We start from the raw sequence: 17,335 nt of genomic DNA, 5'->3' as shown, positions 1-17,335 counted from the left end.
ATACCTATTAGAATGGCTATAAAAACCCTAACAATACCAAGTGCTGATAAGGATGCACACACTGATGATGGGAAAGTAAAATTGTGTAGCCACTACAGCAAACAGTTTTGAAGTTTCTTACAAAGCTAAACACACACAGAGCCCAGCAATTCCACTCCTGAATATGTATCCTGGAGAAATGCAAATCCATATTCACACAAAAACCCATATATGATTTATAGCAGTTTTCTTCAAAATGAAGTAAAAGTAAAAAGAATTTCAAAGTACCTCAATGTATGAATGGGTAAACAAACACCTTTTTTTGCATTCCACTATACATTCAAACAATGGAAGACAACCCAGCAGTCAAGAGGAGCCAACCACTGATACACACAATGATTATAATCGATCCCCAAACCTTTATAACTAAAGAAATTTCCATCAAAAGGTTGTATATTACACAATGACATTTAAACAACATTCTCAAAAATAAAGTTTTTTTAAAAATCAGACTCACGGAAACAGATCAGTGGTTGCCAAGGGTTGGAAGCAGAAAAATGGGTGCGATGGCTACAAAGGGATGGCTCAAAGGAGTTTTGAGGCTGATGCAAATGTTCTCTATCCCAATTATAGTGGTAGTTATACAAATCTATGCTCCCACATGTGTTAAAATTCATAGCCCGGGGGGGGGGGGGCAAGCATTTGGCCTTAGCAATGGTTACAGGGACCATATCCCATATCAGAGCACCTATGTCCAATACCCAAAGTCCAGCTCCTAACTCCACCTTTCTGCTAATGTAGACCCTGGGAGGCAGTAGAAATGACTCAAGTAATTCAGTTCCTGCCACTCACTTAACAGACTTGAATTGAGTTCCCGGCTTCCAGCTTTGGAGGTCAAGGAAAAGGTACTGGGGGCCCATTGCATACATCTAGGGATTGAACCCACAGATGGTAGAATTTGTGCACAGGCTCTCTCTCATGCACGGGTTCTGATGTATGTATGGGTTCTTATATATGTACACTCTCTCTCAAACAAGATTTTTAACAATTGAAATAAAATTTCTAAACACTGAAACAAACAAAACAAAACCCATAGCCCTGCACACCAGAAAGAAGTCAATAAAGGAAGACAATTTTTTAAAATAAACATTTATGTGTTGTTCTTGCTAGAGATAACAGATAGAAATAGAAAGGAAAAAATAACATATCACTTTGGGATTGGGGCAGGGATAGCACAAGGTAAGAATAGACACTGTGATAGGCCAACAAGGGGATCCTCAAAGACTAACGGGGAAATGTCATGAGAACACAGAAGTTGGGGTGGTGTTTAATGCAGAGGTAGGGACACTGCTTGTGAAACGTGCAACCCATATGGGCGTGTCTAGATTTGAATCCCTGCTCCACTTCTGACTCTACCTTCCTACTGATATGCCCTGGAGGCAGCAGGATGACTCAAGTGTTTGGGTCCTTGCCATCCATATGGAAGACGTGGATAGAGTTCCAGGTTCCTGGCTTTGGCCTGGGCCAACTCCAGCTGCTGGAGGCATGTGGGGAGTGAAGCCTTCTAAATAAAAAAAAAATATTAAAATAAAGAAAAGAGAAGCATGGAGAGGCTCCCACCGGTCAAATTTTGGATAGTTTAAGCATTAAAAAGACTAATAATAGTAACAGACAATGATTATTGAACAAAAAAGAATATGTGACAGTAATTCTCTGTGAATACATTAAAACCCACTGAATTATCACTTTACATGGGCGAACTGTATGGTATCTAATTACAGTGAAACTACAAAAACAAAAATATCCAAGTCTTAGGGATACTAAAACAGATTTAGAGGGTGGGAGAGAAAGCTCTTCTTTACAGAAGAATGCCAGCTAATAAATTCAGAAAAAAATGACAGCATTAGGAAAATCATCATTTTGCAATCCCCAATGTAATAAATCCTTCAGGCAATAAGCATCTACAGATGTGAATACTACTAGGTGAAAGATTACTAGAGAAAAGGTAACTATATAAACTCAAACTATCACTCCATAGATTAACTAAGGAGAACTGAACTTTCAGTATACAGAAAACTAGAGAACATCAACTTAATCAAATAATTAACCTCAGCCCTTACCAAGTATGGGACATTGTATGCCTCCAGACATAACATAATACGAAATATCCAGCAGCATGGATATGGGATGGGATGTGGGAACGTTTTGAACGGATATGGAAATCCATTAAAAAAAAAAAAAAAAAAAAAAAAACCCTAACCTGAAATGATTCCTAAAGAAACCTGACAACTCAGAATACAGGACTGTTTATAGAACAAGTGCCCTGGGCCCCAGAAGAATGTCAATGTCATGGCAGGTAAAGGCTGGGAAACCCTAACAACCATACAAAACATATGATCCTTCACTTATTCTAAGAAAAACACTACGAGCTTTTATTATTGGAAGAGTATAGAAAGCTGACCCTATGTTAGGTAATGTTAATATGTCAAAGTTAAAATTCTTGAGTATGATACTACTATCATAGTACTGAGAAGTATGACTTCATTCTTACAAGACAGATACTAAAAGTTTAATGATTAAGTATAAGATGTCTCCTACCTACTTAAAATACTTCAAGGGAGAAAAGCAGAGAGAGGGAGATAAAGATGAAGCAAAAAGTTAATGGGTGAATGCTGGGAAATTTTTTAACTTTGCTATAAATTGTAATTTTTCAAAATAAAAAGTTGGAGACAGAGAAAACAAGAAAAAGAAGGTGGTATCATTCATTTTAAAACCTCCTCACTCACTGAGAAAGAAAAGGAAATGTGAACATTGTTATGAAAAGAGCATAAAAATTCAAAGAATTCAAGTCCAACTCTGCCTTCTATTTAAACAGTGTCACTGTATGTAGATCAAGTTACACCACTGAGTTTCAGTTTTCTAGTAGGTGTTAAACGGGCAAAAGTCTGTTGGCATGTACAACACAGATGAGCAATATAGACTGGGTAGGAGCATAACTAGATTTGTAGGGGGTGCACACTTTCCAGTCGCTCAGTTGCAATAACGATTCTTTGTAGGATTACTGTGCAGATTAAGTGAAAAACATATGAAAAGTATCTAGTCCAGCAAACAGCAGATATTACATAAATTCAACCTACTTCCTCCTTCAAACAGAGAAAAATTACAAGTTGAGATCTTAGCACTCATCAATAGGCTGATATGCCAGATTCTTCATACAGTGTTTGCACTCAATCAAAACTGGCCCAACAACAAACAGATGAGATAGGTTCTATGCACTACAACCCTTTTTTAAACTCATACTAAATAAGGATGATGAAAATATTTTGGTAAACAACTGGGTGAATCAAGAGAAAATCATCAGCGATTCAACTTCCACGTGATCTTTCTGAGTCAGTATGAGATGTATCTTGGTGTCCTTTCAACACAGATGATACTGCTATCTTCTATTAGGTAGACGCCATACTTCACTAGCCCTAGGAAGCATAATATATCTCACACTAAATTAACTTTAAAAAAAAAAGACATTTATTTGAAAGGCAGAGGTAGAGAGAGGCAGAGGCAGAGAGAGGGACAGAGGTCTTCCATCTGCTGGGTCACTCCTCAGATGGCCACAACGGCCAGAGCTGAGCTGATCCGAAGCCAGGAGCCAGGAACTTTTTCTGGGTCTCACAAGTGGGTACAGGGGCCCAAGGACCTAGGCCATCTTCCACTGCTTTCCCAGGCCATGGCAGAAAGCTAGATCGGAAGTGGAGCAGCCAGGACTCAAACCGGCACCCAAATGGGATGCCAACACTACAGGCGGTAGCTTTACCCCCTATGCCACAGCGCCGGCCCCACCAAAGTGTAACTTTAAGTTGGTCATCATCCCATTACCCAAAGCAGAAGTATGAAATAATCACAGATAAACAACTGGAAAAACTGTGGATCAAGGTATGGGTAAATTTTATTGGAAAACTTGGTAATCCACTCATAAGACTTACAGACTAACACAATCACTCATTTCCCAAACATAATCAGTATGCACATGAAACTGATGAGATCAAAATGCTCTTCTAAGAACAGTGACATTAACATAATTTCTTCCTTCTTAAAAAAAAATCAGTGAAACAGATTTGAGATCAAAGCAGCATCATGAATGGTTATCATCAGGCATTTTAGGAAGAGATTTGTAAACTGTTGTTAGGCACTTCAGAAAGATAATTATCTGACCACCCTCCCCAAAAAAATCAGATTTAAAAAGTCTTCAAACAAATAAGCTATTTTCTTATGCTGCTTATGCTTTAAAGCATTTCTATTCAGTGAGAACACAGGCAGCCAAAGTACAAGCTCTACGGAGGCAGATCTGCAGTTGGAACTCAGGCAGGCTGGCTACAGAGTCTTGTTCTGATCCATTATGATCTGCTCTGCAGCCTTCAGGAAACAGCAAATCCAGCCCAAGAAGGCAATACAGAGAAGTCCAGACACAGTGAATGATCACACCAAATTAGGAAAGGAATTCAGGAGAAAGACATGGGGTCATAAGCTAGAGTAAGGTTGGTCAACAGGTACTAAGTTCCAATTGGACTGGAGAAATTACACTTTGGTATGCTACTGAACAGTAGGACTACAGGTAGCAATGATGTACCAAATATTCCCAAAGAGTTAGAAGAAAGGGCATTAAGTGATTCTACCACAAAGAAACAATGACCGCTTAAACAGACAGGTTTACTCTGATTTGAACACGACCCATTGAACACATGTACTGAAACATCACATAGTACTCCATAAACACGTACAATTTTTATGTGTCAACTTAAAAAAATAATCAAGTGCAGCTGAGACAAAGTCTTTCAAGAAAGTGAGATCTGCAAGTTAAGTATATCAAGACAGCAGACTAAAGAACCAACAGCTCCACTGTATGAAGGTTAAGTGAGAAGATGTTCAAAGGCATGAGATAAGGAACAAAGACACAAATGAGTAAAAGCTTCTAAAACAATCAGGCACATGAAGTAACTGGAATGCTAGAATGAGCGGGGTTAGGATCTACAATGGGATCTATATCACATCTCCCATCCCCAGAACTCAATAGGATTGTATGCATCTCAAGTCAACAAATGAAGGAACAGATGCTTAAATACGTTACCAGAAGTATGGATGTCATCAGAAGAACTAAAAATAACAAGAATCAAAGAGGTTACCCGTGGAGAGCAGGTGCAGAATGGAGGAGGAACGCAAAAGACTGCTGCTCTTCATCCCAAGTGCTGCTATGTTAACTGATTTATTAGAAACACATATCACTTTGATAAAAAAAAAACTCTAAGTTCCAAATTTAATGTCATTAATTTAGAAGATCATTTTAAAAATATGCTAAATATTTCATACAATGCCCAAATCCAGCATTTTCTTCACAGCTTATTTTTTTAACAGTTTATACTTTTGTAAAAGTTGGTAAAATGTATAGAGCTCACATATACCTTATCTCTGGTTTTCCTAATGTTAGCAACCAGATCAGAGTATAATGATCAAAACCAGCTCCCAATATGGCTATAGTAATAGTAGCTAAATCACAGATCTTAAGTGAATTTTGCCTGTTTTCTCCCAAAGATACATTTTCTGTTCCCAAAGCCAATCCAGGATGGCACACAGCACTGACTAGCCGTGTCTCCTTAGTCTCTTCCTGTCCCTAACAGTTCTTTCATCTCAAGTTTTCATAACATGGCCAATTTTTATACACTGGATCTCTACTTCAGTTTGATGTTTTCTCACGAGCACACTGAGATTTTGCAGTATTTCACAAGACTATCAGGTGATATTGTATGCTTCTTGGTGTATCACACTGGAGGTATGTGATATCAGTATATCTTATTATTGGTGATACTGACCTTGATAACTTGGATAAAGTAGTCTCTACCAGTTTTTGCAAGTGCAAAATTACTATTTTTCCATTTGTAATTGATAAATAAATAGCTTGGGGAAAATACTTTGAGACTTCAAAATTTTCCTTTTAAATAACTGACAAAAAAGACTATATTCAAGGTATACAATGTGATGACTTCACATTGTACACCTTACATAATAACTATCACAATCAAAACATGCCTCACCACCCTAGCGGAACCTCAGATACCTGGGACTCCACCATCTTATAACTTCACATTCCCAACATTTCCACCCTGGGGAATCACCTTCTACTCTCCTTCTTTGAGTCTGACTTTTTCAGATGCCACATTAAGTTAGATCATGTGGTATTTGTCTTTCTATTATGGCATTCATTTCTGATACATTAAATATACTTAAAGTTCTTATCAAGAAGCACATAATGAAATATTTCTGCATGAAGTAAGATAACATTTATATATGCTTCAAAATAATATGGAAATGTAGGAAGTTAGTCTGGCTATAGAAGTGCTGTATTGGTCAAGTTCTAGTAACTGCTGAAGCTGAGTGATGGGACAAAAGAGATTCACTTTACTAATCTACTTGCATGTATCTTTCAAATTTTCCATGTAAAAGGTTTTACAAACTAGAATCCTACTAAATAAATAAATTTCTGTACCAAAAGATAAAACAACATTCTTTCATGCACCTTGGTTCACAAAGCATTTTTTATTATGCTTGGGTTTTCTAATTTGAGTCATTTTTAACATTGTCAGGCAAGCAACTCAGAAGCTTCTGGCTTCATGAATATTGAATAAAGTTCCTGCCACCAATATTTAAAGCACGGGCATTGTGCGCCCTCTAGTGTGCTATTCCATAAAACAAGTTATGGACCAACAAGTTCTAACTAAAAATGGAGTATTTTCAAAAGGGAAAAAAATATATAGCTTTCTCTCTCACCAATTTCTACTTCTCCAGTAGGTCAGTAAGTGACCCTCTACTTACAAGGCTATGTAAAAAACCCATTTTGATGCCAAAGATTATCGACTGTTTCCCACCTCTTTCCCCCTCCTCCTCCAACCCTCCCCTTCCTCCTTCGCCCAGCCCCGGGGTGGTTGGGGGCTTCTGCCTTCCCACCCACCCCTACTGTTCCGCCCGGGCTTCCCACCCTTCCCCTTCCCACCCGCTCTCCTTTTCCCCTCAGTTGCATTGCCCCTACAGTTTTGGCTTCACCTCCACCAAGTGACCAAAGACTTGACCACTCAAAGTTCAACTCCCAAGAACACTGATCAACATGGACATTGGTGTGATTGAAGGCTGATCAAATCTCACCATCCGGTTACTTATGTATAGTAAGGAAGTTGGCAGTATCATCAGAAAGAAAGGGGAATCTTTTATGAAGACACACGAGGTTGGGGCTGGCGCGGTGGCGCAGCGGGTTAAAGCCCCTGGCCTGAAGCACCAGCATCCCATATGGGCGCCGGTTTGTATCCTGGCTACTCCACTTCGGATCTAGTTCTCTGCTATGGCCTGGGAAAGCAGTAGAAGATGGCCCAAGCCCTTGGGCCCCTGCACCCACATGGGAGATCCCAAAGAACCTCCTGGCTTCGGATCGGCGCAGCTCCAGCTGTTGCGGCTATCTGGGGAGTAAACCAGCGGATGGAAGAGCTCTCTCTGTAATTGTCTTTTAAATAAATAAAATACATCTTTAAAAAAAAAAAAAAAGAGGAAAGTGGTACACTTACCAACATCTCAGAAGGGAATTATCCTGAGAGGGTTATCACTTTGGCTAGACCCACTGATTCTATCTTCAGTCTTTGCTGTGATCATTGACAAACTGGAAGAAGACATCAGCAGCTCTAGGAGTAACAGCACAGCTGCCAGCAGACCTCCGGTTACCCTGAGGCTGGTGTTTCCTGCTAGTCAGTGTGGCTCTGCCACTGGAAAAAGTGATTTCAAGATCAAGGAAATATGAGAGTGTTCAGGTACAGGTGGCAGGGCATATGTTCCTCAACTCAACTGACTGGGCCATCACTATTGCTGGCACCCCTCAGTCCATCATTGTGTCAAACAGATCTGCATGGTCATGTTGGGGATTCTCCCACAGGGAAAAACCCAGAGGAAGTTCCTGGCTCCAGGCTTCGGATCAGCCCAGCTCCGGTCACTGAGGCCAACTGGGAAGTGAACCAGCTGATGGAAGACCTCTCTCTCTGCCTCTTCTCTGTGTAACTCTTTCAAATAAATAAATGAATCTTTAAAAAAAAGGGGGGGGGGCTACTTGTAGAATGCACAAGAGTATCAGGAAATAAGACAAGAAAACTGACCTCCTTGGAGCCACAGAAATTTATTTGGCAGAAAAATCATTAACTTGCCTTGGAATTAAGTGAGGAGTCCATAATTTTTGCCACAGGAACATGACTCTGAACATCTATGCAATGACATCTCATTCACTTTGAGATGCTCTACTCATTCAACAGCTTCCGTGTACTATGTGTCAGACATTCCTCTAGGTGTGAGATCAACAGCAGGGGACAAATCAATCAGGATACACCTGCCCTCACCGTGGATCCATTCTGATAGAGAAGGGAGGCAGGTCATCAATTTATAAACAGGAAATGAACTTAATTCCTGTTAACAGTGCACGAAAAGGTAACAGGTGAATGACTGGGGTTGGTTGGGTGGGTCTATTTTAGCTAGGCTATCAGAGGGCCCTCAGCAAAGGATCATGACAAGAGTAAACCACGGGATCACAGGTAACTTTGCACTTGGTAGCCACTGTTTTTCAGACATTTCTTTCCAGACTGATTCTTTCCAGGAGCTTCTATCTTCTAATTAACTTTTTAAATGTTATGCAGACTTCTTGTTGCTGTAAATTTATTTTTCCCATATTCCTGGCACTAATGATGATACTAAAAGATAAAAGATCAGGATTTTCTCCCTAGAGAACTTCATCTGCATATAAAATGCAAAGTATGATGTTCACCATACTGGTTAAGATCACGGGCTCTGGTGTCCCGGGTTCTCTCCCTAGCTGGATGAGAGATCCTAGGCTAAACAAAATCCTATTTCACTTTCCTATCTATAAAGAAGGGGTAATGCTATGGGTTACTGGAAGGATTATCTGAAAAAAAAAAAAAAAAAAAAAAAAAAAAAAACCTTTATAAAAAACTTTGCCCAGTGCCTGAAATTTTCAATATAGGTGTTCAGAGATCATGATTTTAAAAATAGAAACTGTGGCCGGCGCCGTAGCTCAACAGACTAATCCTCCGCCTAGCGGCGCCGGCACACCAGGTTCTAGTCCCGGTCAGGCGCCAGATTCTGTCCCGGTTGCCCCTCTTCCAGTCCAGCTCTCTGCTGTGGCCAGGGAGTGCAGTGGAGGATGGCCCAAATGCTTGGGCCCTGCACCCCATGGGAGACCAGGAGAAGCACCTGGCTCCTGCCTTTGAATCAGCGCGGTGCGCCAGCCGCAGCACGCCGGCCGCGGCGGCCATTGGAGGGTGAACCAACGGCAAAGGAAGACCTTTCTCTCTGTCTCTCTCTCTCACTGTCCACTCTACCTGTCAAAAATAAAAAAATAAAATAAAATAAAAATAAAAAATAGAAACTGTATAAAAATAAGTAATTTGAGGTAAACTGGTATTTTCAAAATACTAATTTCAAAAAGAATACACTTGCTCTAAAGGTTACAGGTCACAAAAAAGAGCAAGAACAGATTGGACAGTTTACAAAGTAGAATGAAATGTCCAAAAACCTGTGGTTGCAGACAGGTGGTCATGGAGGTTAACAATGGACAGCCAAGTAAAGGCTAAAGCTGGAGCTGCAGGTGCAGTGTCCTCTGAAGGAATAGGCACTTAGCTGGAAGAGCATGAAGAGACAAAATAGGGCACCATCAAAGGCTGACTTAGCAACAGCTGCCCCTAACTTTGCACTGAAAAGCTGCACACTCACCTTCCCAATCCCCATGCAGCTGGTACTGCCTCCCATCCTTCTTCATCTGAGAATGAGGCCAAGGTGCCTAACACTACAGGAGCCATTTTGTTGACTGTGTCAATTAGCCAATACATTCAGGTTAGCCAAACAGAGTAAGAGACTCCTTCTTGCTCTCATTTAAACAATACACCAGTCAGAGAGTGACCATTTTCAGATTTATTTTTATAAAAGAAGTAAAAAGGAAGCTTATTTGGTGAAACTACTATAGTCATATTTTCTGTTATTTGTAGCCTAAACACAATCCAAACTAACCTACAAACATGAAGGAAGAAGATATTTCAGATGGGATGGAAAATGCAAAGGAACAACAAATAGCTGCCTCGACACTATGGGTTATGACTGTAATGCTTAAAATCAAGAATTACAAGATAATTTCCACCTCCATCTAATAGATTCCTTAGGTATTGCATTTACATCCCTGTAAACCACAGGCGTGGGCACTGGCACCCCTTCAGGACACATGGTCCATGTGCAATGAGGGACATATGTAGCACTTTCATGGCTTCACAGGACAATTGAAATCTGCCCAAAGAATGAGAGCAGGAAACAGCAGCTGGTTTCATGTAAACAGAACATCAGAAAATGTGCACTGAAGGGCTAAAGTAATTCTTCTACGTTGAAATAATTTCTCTGAGTTGTCCCTCCTAAAAATATTTGTTACTTTAAGAGATGATGAAAAACTGTAGGCTAAAATCCGTATCTGAAGAGTACTAATTTGAGGTTCTTAAAAATGAACTGAATGAATTATCAATTATCCTTCATAGAACATCTCTACAGTAAAGTTATAATCTAAATGCAATTAAGTGACTCAATTTATAAACGTCTGTGATTAAAGGGGGAATTTCATTTTCATTTGTTTAATATTCCCATTAATAACAATGCCTCATTACACATTTACTGAAAGCCTGAAAATAAAACAATGGACAGATTCCAAGAGCAAACAAGGATTTTTTCCTTTTTCCCATGAAGCTAACATTATGGAATTTTAACAGATGTTCTATTTGGTCATAGTTAATAAAATGAATTATGTAGGATTAAAATAGGGCTCAATATGTTTGCATTGGATTTTAACCGAAAAACAACTTCACATTAAAAGTTTGGAAAGATGTCTCATCACTTTTTTCTCTTTTCTGTAGAAACATGTTAATGATATAGAAAATAATCAGCTAATTCTAACAGTTATTACTTTTCTAATGAAACCAGACCTGTAAAAACTTTTTCATGATTCAATAAGAAAAATTTTAGAAAATTATATACTCTTTGGTGTTCGTCACCTATCTCATACAAAAATCGCAGTACCACCATATGCCAAACGGCCTAATCACTATCCTATGTACTTCCAAGCCCTTCTAGATATTCCTCACCATTTTCAAATGACTATGGTGTCTGACAGTAAGCCAACAAAAATCAATCCAAAGTAAAGGAATGAAGACTATCAAAACTGAGCCCCACTGTGTGGACGTTATTATGCTAGCACTTCTGCAAGCCACAAAGACATAAACATCCAGTAAGCTTTTTTCAAGAGGAACTTTGTGTTATTTGGAAAGACATGCATGAGCAAAAGACAAAGAGACAGATCCAAGAAATCAATTTTTATATAAACATACATACACTGATACAAAGAGAAAAGACTAAAATCAAATGGCACTTTTTTATTCTGCTTTTACTATCATGAATGAAGTAGAATACAGCTTTTAGAACAGTAAACAAGTAACAGAAGTTCTAGTTATAATTGCTTCACAAGGTTTTTCAATGGAAAACATCCAAGTGGTGTAATCTTAGTAAGAAAATCTTCCACCAAATGGGTAATCTTATTTGCAAAATAAATTCTAGTGAATTGTCAATTTGACCCACAAAAGAATCATAACATTTTACTAATCCACTTACATTGATAATTTTGATTAAGCAAACAATTAGGGTAGCTTTATGTTATTATACCAAAATGCTGTTTTTCCAACAGAAGTAGCCAGTGAGTATAAAATTAGTTGCACACTCTGACCCCAGAATCAGCCCTGAAGGCTTTCTGGTCTGGCTGAAAGGCCCATGAGATTATTTCAGGCATGGAAAGCCAAGACACTGTGCCAAAAAATGTTCTACATGAAGGATCTCTGTGAGTGGGATCCCAGTGGAAAGAATTGGCCATCAAGAAGGATGTACTTTTCTCTAAAGGGAAAAAACTTCTACTTTGCTTATGGCCTTGTCCAAAAACTGACAGTTTGTGGACTCCAAAGGCTTCCATAGCCTAGGCAGCTCAGGTCAAGAGCCTCAGGTGGTGACTGACGTCATACCTAAGATTGTTAACTGTTAACAATAAGAGTCACTGTGCACTAACTCCCCATGCAGGACCCCTGTCCTCAATGAGTTGTACTAAGAGTTAACTGTAAAACCAGTACTCTAACAATTCGTATGTGTGTGTATGTACAAATTGCTTAAATATTTACTTAGTATACAGTTGGTCTTCTGTGTACAAAGTTAATTGAAAATGAATCGTAATGGAGAATGTGACTGGCAACGGGAGAGGAAGGAAGAGGAGGGGTAGGAGTGTGGGTGGGAGAGTCGGTATGATGGGAATAACTATATTCCTAAAGTTGTACTTAGGAAATTATAAACAGGCAAAAATAAATAAAATAAAATCAGTTGCAGGTTGCAATTTGCTACAACTGTAGAAATTCTTCTCTATAAACATGGGGACAAAACACTCTGCAAGTATAATGGAGGAGCTTAAAAAGTAAGAATAGCAGTCTGACCTCTCACTCCAACACAGCAATCGGTAGTTCATCACCAACTAGCAATCACACATTCAGTGCTGATAGATCAAGGTTGCAACCCTGTTGGGGAATCTAACAACTCAAAGGCAGGTTTAATTTCTAAGTCTCCTAGCAAGCTGTATCACTGCAAGAACTGCCTCAGAGAGCACTACAAAAACAATCTCTGAAAAGTTCCTAGCACAGATGGGCAAACTTGAGCTGAGAAAGATTAATTAACTTGCCAAAAGAAGTCAGCTGGTAATGAATGAACAGAGTTGCATTTCACACTAAGGTATCCTTCAGTGTGCAAGACTCAGTTACCAAGAATACTCAGAATCCTACCATTTCTTGAGCACATATTCTGTGAGCGGCACTGCAAAAAGCACAAGAATCCCTTATTTAATGCTCACAAGTTATAATGACTGAAATAGTTCACAGTAAGTAAACCAGTTCTTAGCCATGTATTAATATGCCGTGTTAAAATTAAAACTACCATGACATTATTTTTCATCTATTAGATTGCTGGCACCACTGGTTAGACAAGGAAAAAAAGAGAGTTCCCACACTGTTGGTTCAAGTGTCAACTGGTACTTGTATGAAGGGTAATTTCTTCTTATCTATCAAAATTACAAATGCCCACATCATTAACCAGGTAATTCTATTTCTTAGCATGTAGCCTACAAATACTCTCAACTATGTACAAAATGACATATGCACAGTATTATTCTTGCACTACCTTTAAAACACCCACACTGGGAAACTGGGTAAATACTCAATGGCTCTTTTGTATAGTACAGTCATTATACAATCATAAAAAAGAGGGTGCTCTTTATGAAGTGATAAAAAGTGATTCCCAAGATGTGTTAACCCAAAAAACAAGAAGAAACACAACACCCAGGACGGATTATCTCTGCAAAACACAAAGTAGACTTACATAACTCAAGTTCTGGGGGAAATGCACTGAATGGGCAGACTACAGAACAGAGACTTTGAAGTGCAATTCTTGAGCCTTTAGCCTTAAAGGTTTCTAGGTCCCGCTTGCGAATTCTCTTTGTCTGAAGATGTTAACCAGATTCAGAAAGCCACTGACTACTTTCGAGGGAACTTTTCAGAATGGTCAGTTTTCTACGTAAAGATTGGATGTGTCAACGAACTTACAGAGCAGTTGAATGATGTGTATGGCCTGTTCCACAGCTTGTAGCAAAACTAGGGTGGAGGTGATAATCCTCAGCTCTCTCCAATCCTCTCCAATTGGCTGCTCTCATACACCAAAAAGAAGCCAGGAGCTATGGGTTACTAAAAACTCCTGCCATGGGTCCGACTCCAACCAACTTCTCACTTTCAGATTTGCCCAGCCAAGAGTGAGACATCAAAAATTACTCCTATCAACTCCAGTGGACAGTCATCACTCTTTTAGGGGCTTTTCCCGTTTGCTCCTCTCTGGTCCCCTGGCAAAGGTCCCTCTGAGGGTGACAGACTCAACCTCTCCTCCTGACAAATACCACTTGTTGAGTGCTGTCTTCAAATGCCCTTGCCTGGTTCACTGTGCATATATGAAAAGCCCAATTCGGCTTAGATATAATGATGTATGTACACGTGTGTTCTTCGTGCCATTGCTCATGCTGTTACATCCATCTCTCTAATTTCTAGATGCCACTCCTTCAAGAATGAGGTAAAGAATCATTCTGATTAAAGGAACAAATGCCAACTGAGTAACACTCAAGCATCGCTGCATCTAAAATCCCAGCTGCATCTTGTGTACGCCCATCACTGCCGTACTTACTACCGGCACTGTAAAGAATCTACTTCCCTAGCTGCCTCCCCCACAATATGAACCCTTTGGGGCCTGAATGTCCTGCATAGGACAGGCATTCAAAAAACAACAAAAGACATCTACTGAGCTTAACTTGTTCCTATTTCCTTTCAAACAAGTGGCTTTTCTCTATTTTTTTCCCCTCTATACAAGCCCTTCAAATTCACATCCAAGATTCTGAGGCTGTTTTCCATAGAATTTCCAGGCCAATGGACCATCTGAAATCATCCTGGCTGGGACGCAGCTATGATTTTGCTCTGCACTTGCATTTTTATTGCAGTAAATAAACAGTGTTTGACCACAACTAATTTGGCCAAGATCATGAGAAAAATGAATCCTGAAAGGGTGAGGTAAACAGTATAATCTGCTGACCTTGCTCAGACTCAGTCTAAAATTCACAGTAACTAACATCATTTAGGAAGACATTGTGGATAAGCAAGCAATCTCCACAGACATCAGATGCAGTAAAAAACATATGACAGCATTCACAAAATCTAAAGAACATAAATAATCTATTTTATAAATGCATGGGTTCAAACTTCAATCTCATTCTAATGGGCTACTGCTAGAGAAATAAAAACTATTTTAAAGAGAAAATTGCATCCAGAATAAACAGATAAGGTTCCCAGTGATTCTTACTAAGGTTTCCATGTATTTGCTTATTGAAACAATCAAATGAGCTCTTAGCAAAAAGATTTGATTCTGGTGTCACACTAACATAAGAATCCAAACTGTTTATAATGCAAAATTTTGCCTAAAGCAGATATATCACTTTTTATTTTTCTCACTTTAGAAAGAAGGTATGTTTCATTCGGCAATAACGCTTCTTTCATTCTCTCAGGGAATCTTTACAAAAGCAATACCTCAACTAAAATCGGTTCTGAAGGATCTTTTATGAATACGCATAATGCAGAGGACTCCAATTAAATTTTCAACAAAGCACTGCCATTCTGAGGAAACACAGTCATCTCAGTAAGGTCATGCTATATGCAAAGACCGCAGCCTAGAAATTAATTATCAGCATGACGTATGTCAAAACACATTTTTGAAAGACTGAACACAGTTGGAAGCATGTGTTTTATCTGTACATATGCAACATCAGCACTCTCTGGCATGTAAATGGATTCACTTATTCAGTGCCTTTCAAAAAATGAAAAAAACTTTACTGCTCACCCGTTACCTGTACCCAGGTGAAGACTGAGTAAGTAACATAGATTTAGTGAGTCAGAAAATAAGTTAAGAATGAAGCTGTGGGGGTTGGCACTGTGGCGCAGTGGGTTAACGAACGCCCTGGCCTGAAGCGCCGGCATCCCATATGGGCACCAGTTCGAGACCTGGCTGCTCCACTTCCGTTCCAGGTCTCTGCTATGGCCTGGGAAAGCAGTACAAGGTGGCCCAAGTCCTTGGGCCCCTGCACCCACGTTGGAGACCCAGAAGAAGCTCCTGACTTCGGATTGGCACAGCTCTGGCCGTTGCGGCCAGCTGGGGAGTGAACCAACAGATGAAGGACCTCTCTCTCTCTCTCTCTCTCTCTCTCTCTGGCTCTCCTCTCTCTGTGTAACTCTGACTTTCAAATAAATAAATGAATTTAAAAAAAAAAAAAGAATGAAGCTATGGTGTGGGGGTTTTTAAAAGGCAGAAGTCATCCTCATACAAATAACTTATTTTCAAACATTCAGTTAGCCATCAAAACAAGTTCCTTAAAAACCAACATGATCTGTACTGTACTACAGGTTGTTACCTTGTAGAAATCAAAGTCTTAAATCACATGTAAAATGTTGGTTAAATAAAGAAGACTTCAATATAAAATGAAGGCTTCCAAAGAATTTCAACATTCTTCCATTGTAGACAATATTTATTTCAATTAAAAGCATTTTTACAGGAGCTGGCTTTGTGGCATAGTGAGTCAACAGTGGCTTCCCACATGATTACTGATTCAAGTCCTGGCTGCTCCACTTCCAATCCAGCTCTGTGCTAATGCACCTAGGAAAGCAGAAAAAAAAAAAAAAAAAAAAGCCAAGTCCTTGGGCCTCTGAACCCATGTGGAAAACCTGGAATGAGTTCCAGACTCCTGGCTTCCACTTGGTCCAGCCCCAACCATTCTAACTGTCTGGGGAGCAAACCAGCAGATGGAAAATCTCTTTTCTGTCTTTCCCTTTCTCTCTGCAACTCGGCCTTTGAAATAAATAAAAAGAAATCTTTTTGTGCAAATGAAATATATATATTTTGTCCACAGAACTCTGAACAGGAAACAGAGATGTAGAAGAAACACACGCAGGTTCTCACTTGAATTTTAATAGGAAATTAAGTTCCATATCAAAAATTTCTCTTATTTCACACTTATCTAAAAACCATTTCTTGAATTTCAGACATTTGCAATGTGAGGCAAGGATTTAAAATATGCTTCCTGCCCTAATTACTTATTTATGGAAAAGTTTTGCTTTTTCAACCAAAAAAGACAAAAAAGAGAGAGTGAGAGAGACAATTTCCCACACAGAGAACCCCAGAAGCTTAGAATCAGCAGCACAGAGGAGGCCAGCAATTGGCCCCACAACACACTGCCCAGCACGTCCTGACAGAACTGCTCATGGCAGGAGCCAACTGCCTGATGCACACTGTGAAGGCTTTTGTCTCGTTCCTTACTAACTTTTCATTAATTCCCCATATCACAGTAATTACCTTGTATCCTAATATTCCAGCCACAAGAGACTCAGCCACCAAGAATAACAAGGAGACTGCAAGCTGGGTCACTCTAAACACTGGCACTGCGCAGCCAGTAAACCCATTCTTCCATTCCTTTAGATACAGGAAACAAGACAAGCCTCAGCCGAATTTAAAACATTGACCACAAATTCTTTCTCAGTTTTTAAACTAGTTTCTCCAAATGTATTTTTGACTGTTAAGAAGAATAAACCTACTAAATACAGTACATCATTTTTTTGTCTCTCAA

At 39.4% G+C, this 17,335-nt stretch overlaps 1 protein-coding gene and 1 pseudogene across 3 annotated transcripts in view; one reads left to right on the top strand and one right to left on the bottom strand.

The window, feature by feature from the left end:
• SLC25A26 (solute carrier family 25 member 26) overlaps positions 1–17,335 on the bottom strand; it is a 141,344-nt gene that overhangs the window by 71,225 nt on the left and 52,784 nt on the right. The gene's annotated exons all lie outside the window — the stretch shown is intronic.
• Positions 7,130–17,230, top strand: LOC133766678 (poly(rC)-binding protein 2-like; annotated as a pseudogene).

The sequence above is a fragment of the Lepus europaeus genome, chromosome 9 (genome assembly GCF_033115175.1).
Source record: "Lepus europaeus isolate LE1 chromosome 9, mLepTim1.pri, whole genome shotgun sequence".
Classification (NCBI taxonomy): Eukaryota; Metazoa; Chordata; class Mammalia; order Lagomorpha; family Leporidae; genus Lepus; species Lepus europaeus.
This window is presented reverse-complemented; position numbering and strand designations above follow the sequence as displayed.